At 46.3% G+C, this 6000-nt stretch overlaps 1 protein-coding gene across 1 annotated transcript in view; it reads left to right on the top strand.

Moving 5' to 3' along the window:
* Window positions 1–620: 620 nt before the first annotated feature.
* The window catches only part of DRP2 (dystrophin related protein 2), a 113641-nt gene continuing 108261 nt past the window's right edge, over window positions 621–6000 (top strand). The window contains exon 1 of the mRNA XM_083159037.1: window positions 621–683. The gene's annotated coding sequence lies outside the window, so the exon portion shown is untranslated. The remainder of the gene's footprint in view (window positions 684–6000) is intronic.

Genomic DNA, 6000 nt, shown 5'->3' with positions numbered 1-6000 from the left:
CTGAGCGGGTTTTTGTCTATGCTTATAGACAAAACCCTGCTATCTTAGCAGGAAAGACAAAAAGTGCATGCACTGTCTTTCCCTGTGGGCGATGGCGATGTGTGGGACCGCACATCGCCATCGCTGGGGGGGCATACACACGGAGCGATCCGTGCTCCATTTCTAAGTGATCTAGTCAGACCACTTTGAAACAGGGCTGAAATTGCCCCATGTTTATGCTCCTTTAAATTAGCAAAATTAGGCCCCCTGTCCACAACATTTATTATACATATCCTAACACTGTCCATACACAGTACGTCTTTCATAATTCTGACACTGTCTGTTACATTATGCATCTTCCATTATTATAATACTGTCAATAAACATAACTGTTTATAGAATGTTACACATCATTCATACCTCTGTCATTGCATTTATTATACAGCTTCCATAATTCTGAAATTGTTGTCCATAGCATGTTTTATTTATCTTGCATAACACTGACACTGTCAATAGCATGTGTTATGTATCAGGAGGAATACAATCATCTTCTTTGCTGTGGGTTGCATATGGGCATATGAGCAGGGATGAGAAGAGATGGGAGGGAGTGTGTAGTGAGAGAAAATAGAGGAGGGGGAGATCAGACAGGCGCAGTGAGAGCATTTGATCTGTCCATCCCCTCACATCTCCCTGCTCAACACAAGGTAGGCCCTTTTCCTCCACAAGACCATGTTCCCTTCCCCCCATTGGGTACTGCTTCACCCTCCAAAGACATTTGTCCTTTCGCTTCATACAGCTAGCACCCCTTCCCTCTACCATAACTGTGATAATGATGTGCTGATGATTCTCATCTTCTCCCAGATAATACCTCATTCCAGGCCTAGCCACAGGGGCATGGAATATGTTTATTTATAGGAACTTTGGACTTGTGTGTGTGAAAGTAGAAAGCATTTTAGTGTGTGTGTGTGTGTGTGTGTGTGTGTTTGTTTCTGTGTCCTATGATAGAGCATCTGTTATACATTCACCAAGTAAATACACATACTGTAGAAACATTTTAGTGTTTGTGTGTTTCTGTGTCCTGTGATAATGCACCTGTTTTACATTCACCAAGCAAATACACATACTGTACTGTAGAAACATTTTTGTGTGTGTTTCTGTGTCCTGTGATAGAGCACCTGTTTTACCACATAAATGCACATATGCTTTAAAGTGTTTATGTATGCATATACAGTATTTCAATAACAGAAGATGTATATTAAACACAACATAATACTGTATGTCCCTTTTAAAAAAAACCTCAGTTTTCGGCTGGCATATTACATTTGGCCGACTGTGTGTAAACTGAAAAAAAATATTCTATTTGTAAATGCACTAGCTGACATCACAGCAGCAAATTAGTCTAACATATACATAGCAACACCTATGTGCTTGGGGCTAAAGTGAATGTGCACTGCTAAACCTGAGCATATACTTTTCCATACCTCCCAACTGTCACGATATTCGGGGACGTTCCCGCGTCCCGCCCGGGGCCGCCATTGTCCCGTGGTGGGGGGGACAGTTGGGAGCCCCCCCAGCTTGCCGAGAATAGACGCTGTGCGCATGCGCACAGCATCTATTCAGCGCCGACGAGCGGCGAAAACGGGACGTGGCCGGAGTTCGCGTCACCCCGTGAGGCCACGCCCCCTTTTCTCGAGGCCGCGCGAACGTCCCGACCTCCCAACTTCAAAAGTTGGGAGGTATGCTTTTCTAGTAGGTAAGTGTGTCTGAGCATTGTCTCCTATAGTAAGATCTAGATCTATCTTGTTTATGTATTGTGTTCTACTAATGGTGTGCACACATGGGGGTTTATTCTAGTTCATTCTTTCTGACAAAATCCTTCTTAGATGGACAAAACCATGTGCACTGCAGGGGGGCAGATGTAACATGTGCAGAGAGAATTAAATTTGAGTGAGTTATTTTGCTTCTGTGCAGGGAAAATACTGGCTGCTTTATTTTTACACTGCAATATAGATCTCACTTTGAAGTAAAACCCCACCCAAATCTAATTCTCTCTGCACAAGTTACATCTGCCCCACCCGCAGTGCACATGGTTTTGTCCATCTAAGAAGGATTTTGTCAGAAAGAATGGACTAGAATAACCCCCATGGTGAGATTCCCTTGCTATTTGAGTTAAGATTTGAGTGCTATGTAATCTTTGCTAACTCTGTACTATTTACATACATTTAATGCTATCTGCATTAGATTTGCCCTATATAGTCATTGCTGCCCTGTCTATCTGGGTTTCGATTTGTGCTGTCACGGGAGCGCGCATCGGGATCGCAAGGTAAAAAACCTGTGCGATCTGCATACGATCTGCATGCAATTTTTACTATATAGTCAAAATCTAATGTAAAATCTCACCGTGTGTACACAGCATAGCAAGTGGTTATCTATAATACCCCTTTCACAGACATACCACCTGGGATTTTAACCCCTGTACATTCACGGGTTTTTTAAAATCCTGGGTCAATGGCAGGTGAGCAGGAACCGGGATTTTAGGTCGACTAAAATCCCAGGAATAGCTTTTCAGACAAACGCTATTACCAGGATGATGCGCGCATATGAAAAATCCCAGGATTGTGGCCAAGTAAAACCTATTTTTTAAAATGCAAGTGTCATAAGAACCAATGCAGGCATATGGCATTGATGATCCTGTTTGATTGTATATACTGTAGTGTATCAACAATTCCCCCCCCCCCCCAAAAAAAAAAATATAAAATAGCTAAATAATGTGAGTATGACCTATATTGTTTGCCTGGTAGTTCCAACAATATGGTTAATGATATAGTTTATTTGTTGTGTAACGAGATCATTGTGTGTACCCTGCTTTACATACTTGTATATAAATGAAATTTAAGGCAATGAAAAAAGCAATTTTTTTAGACCTTGGGCCTAGATTCTGCATGGTCTGAAAAGCAAAATCTGGTACTTGTGTATTAGCACGGCGCCCGATTTTACTGCGTACGCAAACGTAGTGAAATCGCATTGCATGCCGTTATGGTATGGCATGTGATGCGATGCGATTTTGAGGCTTATAATGGCATTTAATGTACTATAGCAGGTGTCACGACCCTAGTCGGCGATTCCCCAGATACGACAATCTGAGTATCCCGGCCACGTGACACTTCTACTGAGTACCCCAAGCGTGTGCGTATTTCACCACGATTCTGCTTGCCACCAATCAAAGTAAGCTTTTTGGACTTAGTCCGCGACAGCTTTGATTCTGCCGACACACCAAATTATGAGTTACAGGGTAGCGCCCTGGCAAATTCGTCAGAGGCTTGGGCTGGAAAACAGCAGATACCAGAACTAATTATGACTTTTTAATTAAGTGAAAACACTACAAGGCTTACAGTATATTACAGAAAACATAAGTTACAAGATATATGATTAATAGGTAAGTCAAACGTAAAAACAATTTCAAAATAAAACAAAATGGGAATAAAGAAACAAACCACTTCAAGGACACACAGCATGAAGCGGGGTTTGGAGTGGAAACCTCTCCGGATACTGGATCATTTCAGAGACAGGTATCGGACCTATCCCATTCCCAAGAAAATGAACAAAATGTCTTGTGAGACACACACTTTTAAGATTTTCAAAACACACACAATCACAGCCCCCACCTCAGGAATTTCCCTGTCCAGGGGTTTCCCTAGGATATAACCAGGGGCTGGCTAATTGACTTCCCTTTTGAAGATGAGCAATGTAGCCATTCAATCACCCCCCTGGGCCTCCTAATTCTTATCTCAAATAAGGTGTCCTTCTAGAGTTATAAGGGAATTGCTTTCCTGACATCTCTCTGGTCTGGGAAGACATTTGCCAGAGACCCTGGACTTCAATACAAGATTTATAGATGCAGGGGGGAAGGAGATAACCTCTTCTTTCCTGTTGAGGTTTCAAACAGATGGGCAGGGGTTGTTAAAATAACCTTTTTACCCACAATTTCTTCATAAAAATACAAGATACATGCAGGTCACTTATCAATAACATTGTAGGTACAGTTAGGCCCATTCCAGCATCAGAATGGCGCTTAATCATGACACCTCCCCCTTTAAAGATCAGCATGGGAGCAGTGGCCACAGCCTCTCATGCTGTGCCCGGACACTTGTCCGTACCTGGCTGGGATGGGAAGCTGTCATCTCCCTGACGTGACAGTCCATCACAGTTACCATGGTGTACACCCTGTCGGTGCTGAATGGTGAAGTTATATTGTTGCAAAATTAAGCTCCACCGTAGTAGCTTGCCATTGTCACCGGAGACTCTAGACAACCAGCGCAAGGGGTGGTGATCTGTCACGATAACAAAGTCGCGACCATATAGATACGACTGCAGTTTCTGGAGGGCCCAGACTATGGCAAGGCACTCCTTTTCGATGGTGGCATAGGCCACCTCCCGAGGAAGTAGCTTTCGGCTTAGGAACATAATGGGGTGTTCCCCTCCTTTGTCATCCACCTGACTGAGCACAGCCCCCAGTCCAAAGTTAGAGGCATCTGTTTGCACTATGAACCTGCGCTTGAAATCAGGGGCTTGCAGCACAGGTGCCTCACACAGGGCTGTTTTCAATGAGCAAAAGGCTTGCTCACAAGCCGCCGTCCAGTTTACCAAGTGGGGCAGCTTCTTTTTTGTGAGGTCGGTCAGAGGCTTCGCAATTGTGCTGTACTGTGGCACGAACTTGCGATAGTACCCAGCTGTCCCCAAAAAGGACATAACCTGCTTCTTGGTTTTGGGATTGGGCCAGGCAGTGATAGCTTCCACTTTCCCTGGTTCTGGACGGAGAATGCCCCCGCCTACCCGGTGCCCCAGGTACTGTACCTCACGCATGCCCAGCTGGCACTTCTCTGGCTTGATAGTTAGGCCAGCCCTAGCGATCTGCTGTAGCACATCACTCAAATGGACCAAATGCTCCTCCCAGGTATGGCTGAACACTGCAATGTCATCCAGGTACGCCACGGCGTGGTCCTCCCGGCCCTCCAGCAGGCCATTAACCAAGCGCTGGAAGGACGCCGGAGCGTTTTTCATCCCAAAGGGCATGACGAGGAATTCATACAAGCCGAAAGGGGTGATAAAGGCGGACCTCTCGCGGGCCTCAGGTGACAATGGGATCTGCCAGTACCCACGGCTGAGATCCATAATGGTGACATAGCGCGCAGCAGCCAGCTGACTCAGCAGGTCGTCCATTCTGGGCATGGGATAGGCATCGAACACTGTGGCTTCGTTTAACCTTCTATAATCCACACAGAATCTGGTGCCCCCACATTTCTTTGGGACCAGTACCACGGGCGCAGCCCAAGAACTGCAGGATTTCTGAATCACCCCTAAGCTCAGCATTTCATCTACCTCCCGCCTCATTGCTTGTAACACCTCTAATGTGCCTCGGTATGCTGGCTGCCTCAGAGGGGTTTGGTTACCCGTGTCTACCTGGTGTGTAACTAGGTGAGTTTTCCCTGGCCTCCCTGTGAAGCAGGCCTGGTATGGGTGCAGGGTGTCGGTCAGCTGACGTCGCTGCACCTCTGTCAGCTCCTTCCCATACTGGGCTTCGTTCAGGGTACCCCCTGTTGCCGCTGCCGCTGTCAGATCTAATAGTGGGTCGGGCTCTTGTTCCTCCTCTGGGAGACTACAAACTGCCAGCACGCTGGGGTCCCTGCTTTGGTAGGCCTTGAGCATATTGATGTGATATACCCTATGTCTTTTCCTGCCCTCGTCCCTGGCAACCACATAGTTCACATCATTCAAGCACTGGAGTACCGTGTACGGGCCTTCCCAAGCGGCTTGCAGTTTGTTCTGTCTCATTGGGATCAGAACCAGAACCTTCTGCCCCACTGCAAATTTGCGCTCCCGGGCATTCCGGTCGTACCAGCGCTTTTGTCTAGCTTGGGCAGCCTTGAGGTTGCCCTGTGCCAACTCGGTCAGGGTCTGCAGCCTGTCTCGGAACTGCATGACATAGTGCACCACAGAGGTCTCAGGGGTGGCTGCCTTCCC

Source organism: Crinia signifera, chromosome 9 (assembly GCF_055691185.1).
Source record: "Crinia signifera chromosome 9, ASM5569118v1, whole genome shotgun sequence".
NCBI classification, from domain to species: domain Eukaryota; kingdom Metazoa; phylum Chordata; class Amphibia; order Anura; family Myobatrachidae; genus Crinia; species Crinia signifera.
The sequence above is the reverse complement of the archived record's forward strand: the minus strand, read 5'-3'. Positions and strand labels throughout refer to the sequence as shown.